At 35.7% G+C, this 21,358-nt stretch overlaps 1 pseudogene; it reads left to right on the top strand.

The window, feature by feature from the left end:
- The first annotated feature begins 136 nt into the window (after positions 1-136).
- On the top strand, positions 137-21,307 carry LOC109074233 (annotated as a pseudogene).
- The last annotated feature ends 51 nt before the right edge of the window (positions 21,308-21,358 follow it).

Raw genomic sequence — 21,358 nt, 5'->3', positions numbered from 1 at the left:
ACTGTTACTGCTCCGGAAATAAAAAAGGTTCATTTATCATGTAAAACACTCAATAGTAAATACACATATTTGTAACATTATTGAATTGCAAAAAGAAACAGTATTTTTGCTCTAATCTGACTTACAAAACATGCTAGAGTAAATACACATTTTTGTAACATTAAAAAAAACATTTTTCATTATCATTTTGAAGTTAATTCAGCTGAACTGTAAAATGTGTTAAGATTATTTGTTTTTAGTTTTCACATCATTGCAAAACAGCGGCTCGGTGGATGATTGTGAAAGACAGAATGACTGCATCAGCGTCTGAACCTTCAGAGCCTGGAAATGGAAAATGACGTGGGATATTTATTCTAATCATTACTGTACATCAGGCCGCTGACGGTGAAAGAAACCTGTTGCATTACAACCACCAATGCCAACTCGAGTGATTGAGAAATTGTGGCTTTTAGCTTCAGGTTCACAATGACTTTGCAGACACCTGCAGAAAACGACAAGTTCTAAAGCAGGGAGCTGGATGGACATCAATAAGCGCAATCCTTCTTTTCACAATAAAAACAGTATTTACTAATTGAATTTATTTATTTATTTAAAAGCACATGATTCCATTCCAGCGTGATGCTGCTGTGATGCTCTGAACTGGACAGAGAAGATGTCACAACTTTATCACACAGGAATCTAGTCCTCTGCTGAATCATAGCGCAGGTTCCTCCACCTATCTTACCCAATAACTGACAGCGTGGAGGATGAGGATGAGAATATATTGTGAATAAGCGTCTGATAGTTCAGAGACAGTCAGGGACAGACAGGCACGATGCGCGTGGACTCGCTGTGGCTGGCGGCTGTTGCCGTTTCATTACCTGTCCTCTCACTCTGTGACCCCCTGTGAGTATCACAACACACACACACACACACACACTAGGACTGCACACGCTTGACTGATTTGAAGTTCCTCCTGATTTTAAACACCTTCTCTGATATTGCGTGTGTGTGTGTGTGTGTACTTGTATAATTTATTTTTAATAACTAATTTAATATCACTATTAATAAATGAAATGTTATATTAAAATATATTAATATTAATACACTATTAATATATTTATTTTAACATTAACATAACTATATCATTTATATCTCTTAAAGGTGATATTTTGTATGTGTGGTGATAAATAGCTGAATTATTTATTCATTGCTAGGAAAAGGCAAAAGGTTAAGGAAAAAATAAATAAATAAAATAAAAATATTAAGTAAGTGCAATTATTAAAATGATTTACTATTCAAACCAATATATTAATAGTAATATTAAAACAAGAAATGAATAATATTAATACAATATCAATATTAATGTCATGTTACAATATATTAATTTTTACGTTAATATAGTACTATACATCATTTATAGCGCTTGCATGTGATAAGGATGGTGTGTGTTGGACAGATAAATACATGTTGGACAGCCTTCGTTTTTTAGTAAATAAATCTAGTGCCATATCTTTTGTTAAGACACGTTCCTCCTAAATGAATATTTTTTTTGTTGTTGTTGTTTTCAGTTACATTCTCTCGGCGCCCAATATACTGAAGGTGGGGTCCCCAGAGAAAGTGTTCGTGGAGGCGCAGGACTATTCTGGAGCCAGTCTGAATGTTAAAATCTCAGTGAGAAGCCCTAAGGATAACCGTGAAGTGACGAGTGCTTCAGTTACTCTGACACCCGCCAAGAACTACCAGGATCTGGTCGAGATAAAGGTCAGGCGCTCCACTCACATCAAATGTTTCTGGGAGCAGGTTGTCAAAAATGTTTGAATGCAGATGTGTTTCTTACTGTGTTAGCAAAATGAATGCTATTTGGTGTGTTTCGGCATGTTTTTTTCCCTCAGTTGTCAGTGTATTATGTGTCTGTAGGTACCCAGTAATGCGTTTTCCTTTGAGAAAGGAGTGCAGCAATATGCCGTCCTGCAAGCCCAGTTTCCACAGAAGCTGATGGAGAAAAAGGTCATGGTGATCTTTCAGTCTGGACACATAGTTTTACAGACCGACAAGACCATCTACACTCCAGACAGCACAGGTGTGCTAATATTTGCTGCGCTGAATCATAGTTTGCGCTCCAAATTTGTCTCCTAACGCTTGTCTTCTCCCTGTAGTTTATTACCGGGTGTTTTCACTGAGTCCAGGCATGACACAGCCTGTGGAAAGTGGAGTCAGAGTGGAGATCTTGGTAAATGTGTCCTCAGTCTGTGTATGAAAGTACAGTGAGGTGCAAAACATGAGACTGCAAAACACCAGATTTTTGTCTATTTGTGAAAACTTTTGTACTCCACAGTATTGTACGTGCACGTCTTGTGAATGTGTTTAGCTGTTTGTGTTCACATTTTAATGCGTATCTATAAATGTTTCAACATCTTTAATGTTGGCAGACACCTGATGGCATCAGCCTTGAGAGCAAATCTGTTTATCCCGGTGGAGGAATGGTGTCAGGAACCTTCAGCCTGACGGATCCAGCCAGGTGAGGACGAGTGAACGACCTGTTTGAATACTTCAGATGGATTGGAGATACTTAAAATTAAAACCTAATATTGTTCAGTCACTTTCCAAATATACAGCACAAATGATCATCCCATCTTTGGGATTGTATTTGAAATTTTATTTTAAACGTCCTTTTGCAATGAAAAATATTCAATGTGTTATTTAAACAAACATATTTTACCATTAGAAGGAGCTCATTTTAATCACACCAAATGTTTTTTTTTTTTTTTTTTTTTAGAATACAAATATATAATATAATATAATATAATATAATATAATATATAATATAATATAATATAATATAATATAATATAATATAAGGGGCAGTTGTGGCCTAATGATTAGAGAGTCGGACTCGTAACCCATAGGTTGCAGGTTCGAGACTCATATTGGCAGGGTTTGTAGGTGGGGGGATTTTATGTACAATGCTCTCTCCCTTCTTCAATAGCATAGCACCGAACAGCCAACTGCTCCCCAGGTGCTGCAGCAAAAAATGGGTTCCCACTGCTCCAGGTGTGTGTTCACTTTGGATGGGTTAAATGCAGAGCATTAATTACAAGTATGGGTCACCATACTTGGCCACATGTCACATCACTTCACTTTATTATAATCCACAAAAAAAAGTAGAAAAAAAAAAAACTTTTTCAACAAATGGTGCTTTTTCATATTATATTATTTTTCATATTATATTATATTATATTGTAAATTACCTCATCTTTCAATAATGTTGTGAAATGATATATAAAATAATGTATTTTTTAACAACAACAACAAAAAAAATTGTATTTAATATTTGCTAGAAAAATAAGAAAAAACTAAATGACAGTTCAATTCAGACAAAGGTAGCAAAAAATACATTATAGTCCTCATGTTTTATAATATAATATAATATAAGCAGCGATTATGGGGGTGCAAGCTCTTTAAGGCATTTAAGCACATATGAAAAAAGACATTAAATATTATTTAGCAAGGCTGTAACCACCTAAATCAATGATTTAAAAAAAGCATTTTTGAAAATCCAGATAATTTACCATAGAAATATATAATTTTTATTTATTTTTATATATAATTTTTTATTTTATTTTTAATTTTTAATATATAATTTTTAATATTTATGACTTATAGCGCCACCTCTGGTCCTATTTCCATAAAACCTTGCATGCTTGTTTAGAGTCACCTGTCACATGTGCTCCTCTATTTTTTTGTGAAGGTTTGAGTTTTTGTTTAGGCTTCATAGGCTTTTGAGTACATTTGGACATGCCCATTTTCTAAAGGACCCTATTATAGCTACCCAAAGGGTAAATTTCCACTCGTTTTTTTTTTTTTTTTTTTTTTTTTTTACTGACCTAGCAGGTCCAGAGAATTGTACTGCAGTGTTTTGTTTTCTGTTATCTCTCAATAAGATTGTGAAATGACAAATAATGACCTGGTGTCCAAATAGCCCAGGCCTGTGGAAACTTGTGGCGTGGCACCAGAACAGCCCACAGAAGAACTTCTCCAGTGAGTTTGAAGTCAAAGAATATGGTAAGTGTCTCTGCGAGCTGTTGCGAAACAACATTTCACAAAGATACACCCATCTTCAATCCACTGATATCAACTCAGATTCTTCCTTCTCCTCCTGCAGTCCTGCCCAGCTTCGCAGTCTCTTTGAGTCCACAGAAAGCCTTCTTCTATGTGAATGATGACAGTCTAACGGTCGATATTGTAGCCAAGTACAGTCCTTTTTTTTGTATTATGGCTATATGCATGTTTCTAACTGAATAGCTAGCACATATAGATACAGCAGCATTTCTTAATAAATGTTCAGAATATATTAGCTATCAGTGTATTTATAAGTGTGTATCCTGAAGGTATTTGTTTGGAGAGGCAGTCAATGGTCATGGATTTGTTGTATTTGGTGTGGTGACTGAAGATAAAGGGAGAATAAGTATACCGGGCTCCTTACAGAGAGTGAAGGTACTACACACACACACAAACACGTCATGCATCCATAAAAACACCAGACTGGCATCAGATTTTACGATTATTTACCCCATTTATGAAAAAAACATTTTGAACAACCATTTTTTTAAAATGGAAAAGGAAACCCAAATTTGGCCCTCATGAACACCGTAAACCCACAAAAACATTTTATGTGTTCATTATACCACACACACAAAGAATAATGAGTCTAATGAGATAGAATAATGAGATTGTCCCATATGTGGAGAAAAAGTTGACATACACCAACAATCACACAGATCTGATCAGACACAAGCTATTGGTTCTGTGTTGAATGTCAGATCTGGGATGGAAGTGGAACAGCAGAGCTGAGAAGAAAACACATCCTACAGTCCTTCCCAAACATCATGCAACTTGTCGGCAAGTCGCTGTACATTACAGTGAGCGTGTTAACCGAGTCTGGTAAGAACTACACAAAGTCTGGTGAACAAAATTGACAATTTTTAGGCCTTGAAAACATGCAGCTTGCATGTGTTTATTTTATATTTATAACACACTTGTTTCACACACAGAAAAATTGTAAAAACACAAAAAAAACATTCAGATTGTGACGTCACCATACACCATCCACTTCAGAAGAACACCACACTTCTTTAAACCTGGGATGCCCTTCGACGTTTCGGTAGGAAACATTGACCAGAAGCAAAAAACATAGTGGGAATATTGGGATTTATTGTTTGCTCTAAATGATGCTTCCTTCATTCTATATGTTCTGGCCTGGTTTTGCATAAAGGTCTACATAACAAATCCTGACCAAACACCTGCTGAGAATGTGGAAGTGGAAGTCAATCCTGGAGGGGTCAGAGGTCAAACAAGAGCCAATGGCATTGCGAAGGTTACGGTCAACACTCCGGGAGGATCTTCTACACTAGAGATCATTGTAAGACCTGCCATCATAACAGCACTGATGTTTCACTGGTGATCTAGTGCAGAATAGATCAGTTAACAGATGTTGAACAAGCAGTGTAGCATATTGTTCACAACACATCAGAAAACAATGTATTTATTCTTTCCAGGCAAAGACCAAAGATCCACAATTAAGTGATGAACAGCAGGCAGTGAGGAAGATGACGGCTCAGGCCTACGAGACCAAAGGTGGCTCCAACAACTACCTGCACATCGGTATCGGGGCAGCAGAGCTTCAGATCGGTGATTCACTGAAAGTCAGTCTGAACTTGGGAAGAAGTCCAGGAGTGAGAGATCAAGACTTCACATACATGGTGAGTGACAGTCATACCATGATTCAAGAAGAGATGTTATTAAGTATGCAACCTGTGGAATCTTATGTGGTTTGTAAGATGTTGTAAATGTATTCTCATCTGCCTCATTTTCAGATCTTAAGTAAAGGTCAGATTGTAAAAGCAGACAGGTTCAAGAGGAAAGGACAATCTCTAGTGGCTCTGTCTCTGACTGTAACCAAAGACATGGTGCCGTCCTTCCGCTTTGTGGCTTATTACCTTGTGGGCTCGTCTGAGGTGGTGTCTGATTCAGTCTGGGTCGATGTGAAGGACACGTGCATGGGAACGGTAATTTAGCCCTGGTGACACAACACTACGAATTAATCTTAGTTTGTTCTTTTTTTTTTTATTTAATTACTTTGATCTCCCAGCTTAAAGTGCAAGTTCACGATCCAGACACTGTCTATGAGCCCGGTAAAGACTTTGGCCTGAGAATAACAGGAGATCCTGGGGCCAAAGTTGGGTTGGTGGCTGTGGATAAGGGTGTTTATGTTCTGAACAACAAGAACAGAATAACTCAAACAAAGGTTTGTAGATCTGAAATGAATCTTTCCATTATAACTGAAAAGAGGTAACATTCTCTTGCCTTTTTTCTATTTGACTTATTTGTTTTCCCAACAGATCTGGGATGTTGTTGAGTCACATGACATTGGCTGCACAGCAGGAAGTGGAAAGGACAGTATGGAAGTTTTCAGCGATGCTGGCCTGCTGTTTGAGTCCAGCTCTGCTGGAGGCACTGGCGTCAGAACAAGTACTTGCATAATTTTTTTTCGGAAATGTTCAAAAAGATCCATGTACAGACTTTTAGAACCTGTCGATGAATGAATCTTAGTAAATCTCAATCTAAAGTGAGTAAATTGACATGGTTCTTTTCCAGATGCTGAATGCCAATCTTCATCGCAAAGAAAAAGACGAGACCTTATCCTTATAGATGTCATTAAGTCTCTAAGTAAGAAAGATGCAAGCTGTTTCATTCAATCAATTGATTGATTGATCAAGGTATAGCTAAAAAGTGGTTACAGATATGATGATGTATTCTATCCAACTTTTTACCACCAAGGGCAGACCCCATACTTCCCATGGATTCTTTGGGCATGTCCCAAGGTTTGGCATTAGGTTTCATTAGAGAATAATAGCTAAGAAACTGCCATCTTTGGCAAATATGTGGGTAGAATTTGACCAGCACTGTATCAAGTTAGTTTGACAAATTTGAGGATGGTATGAAGAAAGCTCTAGGATGAGTTTAAGGGACATGGCATGTCCTGAGGAATGAGAGGGGAAGGATTTTCTAGAGCTCATGGTTAAAACATTAAAAGTAGAATTGCAAGTGCAACTTTGAGCTGCTGATGGCACTGCTGAGCATTTGAGACCTTAAATTTGGCCTGATAGATGTTGGAACTGCCTGCAATTAGTGTGCAATATTTCACAACATTTTCAGATAGAGTTCTAAACGTTCTTACGATTCATGGCCTCCCAGCCAGAGACAAAGATATTGCCAAGAAAACTAACAGAAACAATAGGTGCTTATGACCATTATAAAGCACCATAAAAGTTTTTGTGCATTGTATTCCAATTATTCTGAAACCATTCAGTCGATTAATGTGAGGGACAGATGATCATTCAAGTTGTTAAATTAAAGTTCCTGGTTTGGTTTAGTTTGGTTACGAACTCTCTCCTATACATTTAAAAGAAACATCTTTTAATTTTATAATATAGAATTATTTTTCTTGATTTGTATAATCAAAGTAATTTGTATTTGCTTTTTTTATTAACATTTTACCAGATCTGGCTAGACTTGCGTTCACTTTTTTTTCTCCACTAAATGTTTAGATTTTTATAAAATTATAAGCTTCAGATTTTTTTCTAGAATAAATTTTGTCAAATGATCCACTAACCTAGTTTATAATATGTTGTTCCTATCTTCTAGTTTATATCATATTATTGTTTTCCTTTATAATGAAATTGTATTTAGTGGATTGTGGATAGCACATAAAAGAGTTATCACTGGATATTCTGCAGTGATCAAGAAACAAAACAGCACTGGTATCGGCCGATTCTCAGAATTTTGCTATAGAAATTGAATTGATTCTGGAAAAAAATTATATCAGTGCATCCCCACTTGGCACCAAACAATGACAATTCAGACTAACCAAATTTGCTATAATCTTAGATTTTTGTAATTTCTTATTGTTTCAGCTGTTATAGCTTTATAAAGCTTTTTATCAGTCTTGTTCTCTCTGTCCGTTTTTCCTCTTTTATGTGATCTACCTCCAGTTATCAAATATTCTGGCCTCGGGAGAGAATGCTGTTTGGATGGACTGAAATATTTCGATGTTTTGGGTTATTCCTGTCATGATCGGGCATCTTTCATTAATGATGGAGAGGAGTGCAAACAGGCTTTCCTGCACTGCTGCACTGTGATAACCATCCATCGCAAAAATAATCTGGACCACGGTAAGAACATTCTCAATAATAGTATACAAATTTCAATTTAAATCCACTGCAAATTCACTTGGAGTCAGATCTTGCTTCAGGTGTGTCTTGAGCAGGGTAATTTACCCCATAGGTGTTACGAGTGTTTGACTTTTATAACCTTTCAATGAATGAATCTTAGTAACTTCACTATTGATGCTGGTGTTTTTTCAGATGCTGAATTTTTACCACCAAGAAAAAGACGAAAAGTACCCATAACAGATTTCCAGCAGTCTCTAAGTAAGAAAAATGCAAACTGTCCAAATCAACAACAAAAAGATCAGACCCCATATTTCCCATGGATTCTTGGAGGAGTGGTTCTCAAACTTATTTATCCAATTTTTATATATGGGGCAGATAAAGTATCCATATTCCCAGCATTTTAACCATGTGGTTCTCAAACTTTTTTTGAGTACATCACCCCTATCAAAAACAAAACGAGTACTGGACCCCTATCATAACTTAGACCATCACAATCATTCATATAATCATAAACAACAATACACCAAAAAAATACCAACAATACAACAAAAAAAAAACAAAACTCCAAATAATCACACACTATAAAAAAGGCATATCTGGAATATGTGGGTAGCATTTGACCAGCACTGAATCAAGATAGTTTGACACAAATTTGAAGATGGTACAAAGAAAGCTCTAGAATGAGTTTGAGGAACTTGGCGTGTCCTGAGGAGTGAGAGGGCAAGGATTTTCTAGACCTCGTGGTCAAAACATTAGAGGAAGAATTGCAAGTGCAACTTAGCATTTGAGACAGAGACCTTAAATGTGGCTTGATAAAGGTTTTGCTTGCAAGGACTTTAATTTGCTGGAGTTTATTGCTGTTTCTAAACAACGCAGCACTCGCTATGTGGTGTCTGTTAGATCATGACACTAGAGTATTCACATGCACCATTCCAGGAATTTAAAATTGTGAAGGAAAAAAGACTCATTAACTAATGCATAGGTATCATACACCATGTATCCACGTCTTGTCTTTGAGCTATGAATCTAGTTCTCTCATTTCTATCATATTTTGTTGCCCAATTAAAAGCTGCACTATGCATTTAAAAGAAAAATCTATTAACTATATTTTCAAAAAAAAAAAAAAATCATGACTACAAATAATAATTTCTATTTGTTCTTAACATTTTACCAGTGACTTCGCTCACTCTTTTTTTCCCACTAATTGTTTTCACTAAATATATAGATTTTTATAAAATTACACACTCAAGATGTTTATTTTTTTCTAGAATTACTTTTGCTGCTGAATTATCCACTAACCTAGTTTATAATATCTATTTATTCACATCTTCTAGTTTATAAAATCTTTTCTCCTTTATAATGAAATAGTGTGTTAAGACATAAAAGAGTGATCAACATCAAGAAACAAAACCACACCAGTATCAGTATCGACTGATACTCAGAATTTTGGTTTCGAAACAGAAATGATATTGGTGCATCCCTACTCACCACCAAACAATGACAATTCAGACTAACCAAATTTCCTGTAATCTTAGGTTTGAAACATTTTTGTAACTTTTTATTGTTACAGCTTCTATAGCTTTATAAAGCTTTGTATCTGTCCTGTCCTCTCTGTCTGTTTTCTCTCTCTCTCTCTCTCTCTCTCTCTCTCTCTCTTTCTCTCTCTCTCTCTCTCTCTCTCTCTCTCTTTTATGTGATCTACCTCCAGTGAGCAAATACTCTGGCATTGAGAAAGAATGCTGTTCGGATGGACTGGTGAAGATGAATGATTTGAGATACACCTGTCAGTATCGGGCATCTTACATTTTGGATGGACATGAGTGCATACGTGCTTTCCTGCACTGCTGCACTGAGATGACCACCTATCTCGAAGAGCCAGATGAAGAAGAGATTCTACCCCGCAGTAAGAGCATTCTCAATAATAGTATACAAATTTCAATTTAAACTCACTCTTGCAGATGTGCTTGGAGTCAAATCGTGCTTCAGGTGTGTCTTGAGTAGGGTCATTTACCCCAGAGATGTTACAAGTTTTGGTTCTACAATTGCAGAAACGGTTTCAGTTGGAAAAATACTTTGTAAAAAGACTTGGTTCTGTGTAAATATCTCAACCACTCATTCACCCCCAGGTGAAAGCGAGGATTTTGTGAACTCTGATGACATTGTTACACGTACGCTTTTCCCTGAAAGTTGGCTTTGGGAGGAAGTGGTGTTGCCCAAATGTTCGTCACTGAACCACCAGTGGTGAGTTTGACTTAGAGTTTCCAACAGTTAGTGCTCAGCCAGTGATGTTTTAGTAAAAGATGATCTCTCTTTTAGTCAGACAACCACCTTACCCAGGGATGGACTCAAGCTGAAAGACTCCATAACTACCTGGGAAATTACAGCCATCAGCTTGTCCAGCACTCATGGTACAGAGTCTTGTTGCAAACAAAATTCATATTAAAGGAATAATTAGAGCCATTTCCAATCTGGTGTATTGAATTTGTGGCATGCTGTTGATTACCCCAGACAATAATTTCATTGCATCACTGTACTGTTCGCTCTCACTGGAATAGTAATGCTCTAGGCCTGCAGAACATGCTTTCTATAAGAAGTTGCTGTCTTTTTTTCTCTACAAAGGTATCTGTGTGGCAGATGTCCAGGAGATGACAGTGGTGAAGAACTTCTTTATTGACCTAAAGCTTCCATATTCAGCCGTCCGCAACGAGCAAATTGAAATCAAGGCTATTATCCACAACTTGTACAGCAGAAAAGTAAAGGTCAGGTTGGAAGAATGATTTACCATGGCAGACCTTACCGGACAGGTGCCCTCAGCATAACCACAGAATCAGCCTTCCTTTCTTAATATGGAATATGTGTTTTTTTATTTGTTCTTGTAGGTACGTGTGGAGCTGATGGAAACCAAAGACATCTGCAGCCCGGCTAGCAAGAGAGGAAAGTTCTATACCACTGTGACAGTAGATGCTAAATCATCATACTCTGTACCATTTGTCCTCATCCCGTTAGCTTTGGGACGCCATGCCATTGAAGTGAAGGCAGCTGCTGCAGGACGTGGGAGCGATGGCGTGAAGAAAGATCTTCTGGTGGTGGTAAGAAAATGAAACCTTCTTAATCAAATAGCAAGACAATTCATTGCAGAGTGTAGTTTTAGCATAATGTGAACAGAACCTGACAGATGACATAAAGAAATGAACTGGCATACATTCCTCACAACTTTCCTCTAGGTTTAAAGACATCTTGCTGATTTCTAAGAATTCACGCATGAATCTGAACTATATAGCACACACCCTTTGTTCTCTCTCTCACTCATTCTTCCCTTCATTTCTTTAGTCTGAAGGCGTTTTGACCAAACTTAATGAAAATCTACAATTACGTCCTTCTAAGAAAAGTAAGTGGATTCCAACAAAACACATGCACACAAAGAAATTGTCTTTTCAAGGGATAGTCCACCCCAAAATAATGATTCTGTCATCATTTACTGACCTTCGTGTTGTTCAAGAACTGCATGACTTTTTTGATGACAGAATTTATTTTTGGGTTGAATATCCCAGTTAGTAGCCTCAGGAACTAAAAGTCAAGGACATGTTTTACCTTTATTAAAGCAATAAGCCCCAAGAAGCCGTGGTATACAGTGAATTTATAACAGCTAAGAGGCGTTGTTAGGCGCGATGCATAGCAGACAATGTAGTTCCTCAGAAACAGTTGTGGTTCCAACAAAGTGGTTGCCGAGCAACACACAGAAGTTAATCAAAGGTGTATGTTTGTAGTGGAACTATCCGTTTAATAAAATGGCATTTTACTTCATGTTTTGGAGTTGTTGGAAGTGTTTTCTTCAGATTCATTGTTTTATGAATATTACAAGCCTTGTGACCTTTGTCTTGAACACTGGTTCATTTCTGCCCCTGCTGTTAAGCGTGTCTCTCCTGGCCTCGGTCAGATACTAAATCAAAGCCACACCAGTCATCGAAATTCATGTCCTGCATGCACAAATGAGAGTGAAGTACGATTGCAGGGTTTTTGTGTTTCTGGAACAGGTGGTGAACATGTGGAGGTTATCAAGAGCCTTATACTGAGGGACCAGGCACCCAACACACCTGCAAAAACATATGTATCAGCAATAGGTGACTCTTCAAACATCTGCTGTAAGTTTGTAAAATAAAAATAGGCCTTGTTTTACCAGTATGTCAATCTCTTGTGCACAGGAGATATAATCAGTATAACAATAGAGAAGGCTATTAGCGGCCAGGCCATGGGTTCCCTGATTTTCCAGCCTGGTGGCTGTGGGGAGCAGAACATGATTGGCTTAACGATGCCCGTCATTGCAACGCATTACTTGGACAAAACCAGTCAGTGGCACACCGTGAGCACTGGGCTTAGGCAGACAGCAGTTACGTACATCACAAGAGGTAAACTGAACACTGCAAAGTCAACTATTCTGCTCCTAAGCTTTTGTTTCGTAGAGTATGCCCATCTTATTGTGTTGATGAACAGGTTACAATCAACAGCTGGCATATCGTAAAAATGATGGGTCCTATGCTGCATGGATTGGTCGTCCAAGCAGCACCTGGTAACTAATATATTTCTCAATAGTTCTGCTTGGTCGGTAAGAACTGTTAATCAGGAATCAAGACTCAGTTTTTGTTTTCTTTTTTCTCATAAAGGTTGACAGCATATGTTGCTAAAGTATTTGCCATGGCCAGTAACATCGTAAACATAGACCAGAATGTGATCTGCTCTGCTCTCCAGTGGCTCATAATGAACAAGCAGTTACCTGATGGTGTTTTCAGAGAAGATGCCCCTGTAATACATGGAGAGATGACTGTGAGTGAGACCTGTTTCAAACCGAAGGGACAGTTCACAACAAAATGAAAAAAAAAAAAAACACTCATCTTTTACTCACCTTCAAGTCATTCTTAACCTGAACGACTTTCTTTCTTCACTGAATCACTAATGGAAAAATTCAAGTCATACTTTAAAAGTGCCAAAAAGTAGTCTGTACAACATATGTGCTATGTTTCTCTTAAGCCCATAAGAGATTTGTTTAAGGAATAAACTCAAATTCAAGATATTTACTATAAATTTCACAACATCATGGCATTTTGATGCAGCAACTTTGAAGAGGTACTCTTATATCTATACATGGGGCAAAAATGACACATACAAAAAAAGTTTTCAAACTGCTATTGCCAATGTTGAAATAATCCCGCTGCTTGAGTTAGAGATAATTATTACCTGCAAGCATTCATTTCACATTTCAATATTTCACAAATAAACCTGAGTGTGATCACACTTACCATCTGCAGGTGAAAGAAAGCGGGGCCCAATGTGACAAAATACTATGAGCGGTAATAATTATGACAAAATAAACATTCAAAGCTATTCTACCAGCTAGCAAACAGGCCAAACCCAAGTAACTGTTTTCCAAACAACCTCTTTTTATTCAGCGTTGCACTGAAACTGGTGGAGATAGATGGGGCTCGTCCTTTGTGGTTCTTCTGTTTTGCTTTGTTGCTAAGTTTGAGTCTCCACCTACACAGAAGTCACTGCCAAATATCATCCAGAAAGCTTGTTAGTGGTCAGTGCTGCCAATTGACGTAGGGACATTTCATAGTTGCCGGAAGTTTACGTGGTGGAATTCAATATTGCTCCGGTTCCCATTGAAACGAATGGGTTTCACCCACAAAATTGTTGGTAAATGTGACCACAACTTTACTTGTACCTTTAATTATTTCTGATATCACTATTTCATCACTGTGCACAGGGGAACGTACATGGGGGGGATTCACAAGCATCCATGACGGCTTTTGTGCTCATCGCCCTGCAGGAGGGGAGGGGCATTTGTGCCAGCCAAATCTCAGTGAGTCCTGCAAGGCTTTGAGTTAATATGCAACCCTTGAAAAAGCTAATGTTTCTAGTTTTCATTTTTTATTATTATTATATTTTTATGCCACTCAATGTAATTTATTCTCTTATATCAACTCTTTTTTGTTTTTATTCCTCTTTAGAGTCTTGACAGTGGCATAAATAAAGCCACTGTGTACCTCAAATCTCATTTACATGGTCTGACAAATCCTTACGCAGTGGCTATGGCATCTTATGCTCTTGCCAGTGGAAATGCACTTGACAAACAAGTCCTGTTGAGAAAAGCCTCTGCAGGTAAAGATACAGCCATCTCTTTAGACTTCATGTGAAGTGTTAATTTTACCCGTTCAGAAAAGTGTGCTTTGTCTGTTAAATGTTCAACTATTTCAGACAGCATTAACATTTATTTTGTTTTACCTGCCTAGATATTTAGGTACTAAATAATTAAGACAGATGCATAACAACATCACATTTCCATTTTTTTTTTCAAAAGTAACGAAGACAAAGATAAGCTTACAGTATAAGGGAATGCATGATGATTGGCATGAACAAATCAACACAATCTAAAACTAAAAGTATAAAATCTAATTATTTTTTCTCATCTGTTCTCCATAAACCAAAAGCAAAGATGCTTTGGAACAATCTGTATGGTGAAAAGTGCTATGCAAATAAAAGTGAACTTAATTAATTTCATACAGATGGAAGTCACTGGCCTGTCCCCGGAAGCAGTAGCTTTACTTTAGAGGCTTCGGCCTATGCGCTTCTGGCCCTTGTAAAAGCTCAAGACTTCCAAAATGCAGCTCCCATTGTAAACTGGCTCAACAACCAGAGGCAGTACAACGGAGGATATGGCACGACTCAGGTTTGTGTACATCCAACAAGCACATCTGCATTGAATTTCTGTCCATGTGTTTAATATGCAACATTTAAGAAAAGACCATAAACAATTTAAGACCAAAAAAGTGAAGCCTACACATAAAAAACTGTTTAAACTTGTCTCCTCCATTCCAGGCCACCATCATGGTGTTCCAGGCTGTAGCTGAGTACAGGATTCAAGTGAAAGACATAAAGCAGTTAGACCTGGAGATGACAATCCGAGTGGAAGGCAGCCAGCAGCCGATTGTGTGGAACTTCAACAAAGAAAACTCTCATCTCACACAAACAGAAAAGGTGAGTTTGTTCTGAAAGCTGACACTGGAAAACATTTTAATGTCATCAAAAGGGTTGTTAATAATATGAATAAATTTCCATTTATTTCGTATAGTCAGATATAAATTACCATTCAGGGCTTGACAATAAGGACCCCACGATGGCCCGGGGGCCAAACTGAAAGACATATGGGACAGCTGATGGAATTGACATTGCCACGAAAGTTTATCATTTGCATGTCTAGTCAATTTTAACATTCAACACTTTATACATTCAAGAACAGGAAGACGTAAAAAACTCTTTTGTGTCTTCTTGCGCTTGAATGAATGCATACTGAATTTGAAACCAAATCCTCTATTTATGCATTTATTTATGTTACACATTCTAGCTTTAGTATAAATACAGGAAGTCACTGGAGTCATTTTGGTTTAAGATGAAACTTGTATTTTAACTGTAATATTGAGCAGTAACATTTAATATTTTTGTCAAGATGAATAATTGTACTGTATATATGCATTTATTTTGTATTTTATCAACAGATTCAGTCTAACAGGCAGATCACCATCAGTGCCAAGGGTTCTGGAGAGGCCTCTGTAACTGTGAGTGACTGAAGAAAGCAATAATCAGAGATAAATGCTGAAAAAATAAATACATCGGAGCTTAGATACTGTCTTTGTGTTCTGTCCTCTGCAGGTTGTGACTGAGTACTATGCAAAACCAAAAGAAAGCAAAAGCACTTGCAAGAACTTTGAGCTTGCTTTGGCTTTTGAAAGGGAAAATAAAGGTTACTTTTTATTAAAATTTGCTGATCATAAATACAGTATATTTTTTATTGAAGTAATTTATTAATTCTAATAATTTCATGCTTCTCTGTCACTGGTGTCAGGAAAATGAAGCCCTCTTTTATTATTATTATTATTTTATTTTATTATATTTTATTATTATTATTATTATTATTTAACTTTTGCTTACAGTACAAAATGTTGTAATTATTTAATTTAAAGAAAAAATTTTCATGAAAATAATCTTGATGATCCTAAAATTGGCTACATTTTCTTGATGCAAAACAAAATATGTTCAAACAAAAGTTTGCTTATTTTTGGGTGAAATATCCCTTACTGGTTTTGTAATATTTGCCCATTACTATCTTGTGTCCATTAACATTTATTCATTTGGCACATTAATTATCCAAATCAACTAACAAATACAGAAAGATAACAGGAAATTTGTCTTTCTTTCTTTTTTTTTTAGTAACATATCAAGGAGCAACTGAGAGTTACAAACTTGTTATAAATACCAGGTGTGCAAATACATGCCATTTTCATCACATTTCTGCACTAATCAACTGAATATCAAAGTTAAAATTCTTCAGTTCTACGTTATGATATCTTAGTACAGTGAATAATCCTTGAAAATGATCAAATGTATTACTATGTTTAGTTTGACCAAAATTATGTCCACTCCAAGGTTTTGGCAAGAATTATAGTACTTTATGATGTTCTATAACAGCTGTGTATATTTTTATTATTATTATTACTTTTTTTCTATTTTTTTAATTTATTTTTTTCTCAGTGTTATAAAAATATTCTCTCCTGTCCCAGTATAATCAGATGGAGGGAGAGTTTAGGAGATCTGTCTGAAACCCTTATTTTTGCAGTGCTGGCAGTGCTATAGAAAGCTGATGTTTGCTTTGATGACTCCACAGATATCTGTCTGCTGACAGAGACGCCACCATGTCTATATTGGATATATCATTACTGACAGGATTTGTTGTGGATGAGAATGATCTTAAGGCGGTATGAATCACATTTACATTATTCACATTGTCATTGCTTTTTAATTGCAGTGTGCATATAGTGTTAGTCCCAACAAATTTCTGAAATTTCTCTTTCTGTTATATTTCAAGTAACTTTCAATCACAACTAAATCTATTATAATATGGCATTTTATAACTATTGCAATCATAACATTTTTGTATATGAAAACATACTTTAACGTGAAGGAAGATTGTGTCAATATGTTTTTTTTTTTTTTTTTTTTTTTTCTCTGACATGATTTAATTTTTTGCTTGATTTTCTCACAATTTCCAATTTCCATGAGTGTCACAGTGGCCACATTGTCAAACTCTCCAGTACTAACTTTTTGTTTCTGTGTTTGTAGCTGTCAACTGGACATGACAGGATGATTGAGAAATTTGAGATGAACAAGCAGCTTTCAGAGCGAGGATCCCTCATCATCTACCTGGACAAGGTCTCTGTGTCAGTTTTACAGTAAAAAATACTAATGTGAAAGTTTTGTAATGTCTAAAAAAAAGTTTTTTTAGGCTTGCTAAGTGAGGCTATCATCAAGTTGACTAACTACTATAATTAGTAATTATTTTGAGAATGACTACATAAATTCTATTAATATTGTCTATTGTTTTTAAAAGGATTTTGGGTGACACAAGTAAATCTGCAAGCCATTGGATTTGGTCATTCAAACATTTAAATACATTTTAGCATTTATGTATAGTAAATGTATAGATTAACTCTCAATGTACCATTTAAGTGGGTTTACTAAGATTAAATAGATACGCAGCAAGCGCATTTGCCATTAGGTTGTCATTAGTGATGGGAATTCCGGATCTTTCCAGGGATTCTGATCATTTGGCTCAGCTCAGCAAGAAGAACCTGCTCTTTAGGCTCCCAAAGGGCTTTTTATTTAGTACCACTTCTGGCTTTTATGTTTCAGCCAAATTTGTCAATGTTTTGATCGATGTCTGGTATGTGCGCACAAATATAATTCAATTATTCAAATTAATTAAACTAAACCATTCAAAACTATAAAATGCCACGTAATATCAGTTTTGTTAAATCACATTATAGTTCAAATTTACACAGTTCAAATTCAAATACTTTTGGCATATTTATTACTGAAATACCATAATTTAAAATCACTTTTGGTAAAAAAAAAAAAAAAAAAAAAAAAAAAAAAAACGAATTTATGTAAACACATAAAATACTAGCTCATAGACTAGTTGGGATAGCAACCAGATACACTGCAGGCAAATTACTTGTTTGTGCTGTCTATAAACACGGAGCAATAGAATGCACTATTAATATATATATATATCTATATATATATATATATATATATATATATATATATATATATATATATATATATATATAGTGCATTCTATTGCTCCGTGTTTTATTTATATTATTTATATTTATTTTATATTATGTTTTATTTATATTTATTTATATTATATGTTTTTATTTTATATATATATATATATATATATATATATATATATATATATATATATATATATATATATATATATATATATATATATATATATGCAGTGTATACACACACACACACACACACACTTTTATATTTATATGCAAGATAGTAGTACGGGTATTAGCTCTGGTTTGACGCTAGGTGATGCTATTGGGTAATTTTTGCTACACAATAACACAAGGCAATTTTATTCTAAACCTTTTTTTTTCCTTTTCTTTTTTCTTTTTTAATGCAACTGAAAAATCCCTTCTAAAAGTCCTCCCACATGCCTACTATAAGGTGTCTGCTGTTTGCATTTCCATTCTCTGCAGATTTCTCATACCAGGGAAGATAGGATTTCATTCAGGCTGCACAGAATAATGAATGGAGGCTTCCTTCAACCAGCAGCAGTCACTGTATATGAATACTACTCTATAGGTATGAAGCTGATGTGCATTGAAAATGTGTCGTGCTGGTTTAAGCAATCACACTTACAATGAGACAGGCCAAACTCTTTTATTAACAAAAATTCCTTAAGGCTGATTTATACTTCTGCGTCAACGTGCAATTACACATGCTAGTCTGCAGTGTCCATGGGTATGTTGCTGGTGTAACCAAAAGTTGTATAATAAATGATAAGACACTTGTTCTTTGCTTTGTTTATTTTAAATAAGAAGGTATAACATTAAAGTATATTGAAGTGCAAAAAACATACACAAAACTCAAATACATATGGAGGCAACAAGTATTATCATCCAAGGTAAAGGTATTTAAAAGTACATCTACTGAATCATTATTAAACAACTTATTATTTTTGAATTATCATTGTAATTTAAACAAATTAATTTATTACATACACTGAAAAATTCACAGTGATCCACTGACATTTTACTCCTTATAATTATGATTGTTTTGACATTATTTTCACAGTTGTCTACTTTAATATCTCTGATGCTGCAGCACAATGAATGCTGTGTGACCCATGTGGTGTCATTCTTCCATGTTTAGAAAATCGCTGTTTGAGGTTTTATCATCCAACCCGGAAGGAAGGAGCTCTTCAGAAAATCTGTAAGAATGATGTCTGTCAGTGTGCCGAAGGTAGTATATTTAATTGTAAAAATAATTCTTAAAAACTGCCAAGACATACAAAGTTACACTGTTAATCTACAGCAGGTTAATTTCTCTCTCCATTGCTAAAACAGAAAACTGCAGTCTTCAAAAGAAGGAGAAAATTCTTGAGGCTCACCGTAATAAGAAAGCTTGTGAACCTAAAATAAATTATGGTAATTTATTATGTGTGTGTGTGTGTGTGCGTGCATGTTTTGGTGCGATAAGTGAGAATGTTTTCATTTTTTTATAATTATATAATTATTTGTTAATGTGGCAATCAGTAAGATACTACATCAATCTAATCCTTTTTACAGTTTATAAAGCTGTTGTTTTGAAAGAACAGGAGGATGCCTTAACAGTCAATTACGATATGAGGATTGAACTTGCCCTCAAAACAGGTATATCTCCTCACTCCAACCACAGTATGTAAACAATTGTAAATTCTGTCATTTTAATGTTCTGCTTATTTCAGCAGTCAGATGTAAAGTGATTTACAGATGTTCTGCTGATAACTTTTATAAGTTTAATCCATACAAAACAAGCTAATCACGTCTGGTCTTAATGATCTTTATCTTATCAGACACTTGTGATTTTTATTTGTTATGTTGTATGAGTACTAACTCAGTGCCTCAGAGGAAGGGGGAGAAATCCAAACATGTCACATGTCATGAATAAATTTGTGTAGGTCCAGAAATCGACGTGGAGGGCAAGCAGCGCACGTTCTCCTTACAGATCTCTTGCAAAGAAGCTTTGGATCTGAAGCAAGGTGAGAGCTATCTGGTCATGGGCCAGGCTGATGATGTCCAACTAGACGGCAGAATGTAAGTGCATTTGAACTGAGATCCAAAGTGTGTGTGTCCTGATCTGTGTATGTGCATCTGTATTAATAAGAGAGCTTGAAATATGAAATACTTTTTGAATGATCAAATGTATACAAACTGTTTTTTTTTTTTTTTTTTTTTATAAATACAATTATATTTACTGCTTACATGCTGGTATGGTGCAGGATTAACTTTGAAACATTTTTCACACAGAAATTGCTAGAAATAAAAGACGTTGAATAAATTTTTTGAAGTAGAAAGACTGAAGTAGTATTTTCTTGTAAAACACTCCAGTAACCTTTTAATTTACAACTTTGAATCATTCTTTACAGTGCTGTAAAACTGATAACACTGACTTTTGCAAATATGCCTCATTCTATAATAAACCTCTTTTGCCCATTTACACTTTAGTTTGTCATGTAAGCCCCTCTTTAACCTGCACTTCCTCTGATGTCTTCTCAGCGGTCAGTATGCTCTGGGTGAGAGGACATGGTTGGAGTTTTGGCCCAGCTTGGAGCAGAGCAAGACTAGCACTGAACTCAGAGAAAAATACAACGGCATGTTGAGTCTCCAGCAGGATCTGCGCTTTGGTTGCAACTAATTATTCAAATGCCAGACTATTGCTTTGAGATGCTCATTGACAAAAAGAAATGTTATAAAAAAAAAAAAAAAAAAAAAATTGTGTCGCTTCATTTTCAACTTTAAATGTATGTTAAACATGAGTTTTGAGTTAATTTTGACTTTTTTAGTAATTATCCTGTTACTCAGCAATTAATTATATTCCTAAGCATGACTTGTTTACACCCCAACATTCCAAAAGCAGTGTTATGAAGCACGCATGTCTAAGCAAATATCCATAATAAATATGGTCAAGCAAGGTCATCTGTTCTGATCATCCCCTTATTCACTATCCGAAACAACAAACTTTTAGAA

This window comes from Cyprinus carpio, chromosome A1, assembly GCF_018340385.1.
Source record: "Cyprinus carpio isolate SPL01 chromosome A1, ASM1834038v1, whole genome shotgun sequence".
Taxonomy (NCBI): domain Eukaryota; kingdom Metazoa; phylum Chordata; class Actinopteri; order Cypriniformes; family Cyprinidae; genus Cyprinus; species Cyprinus carpio.
Note: the sequence above shows the minus strand (reverse complement) of the source record. Positions and strands in the feature narration are given on the sequence as shown.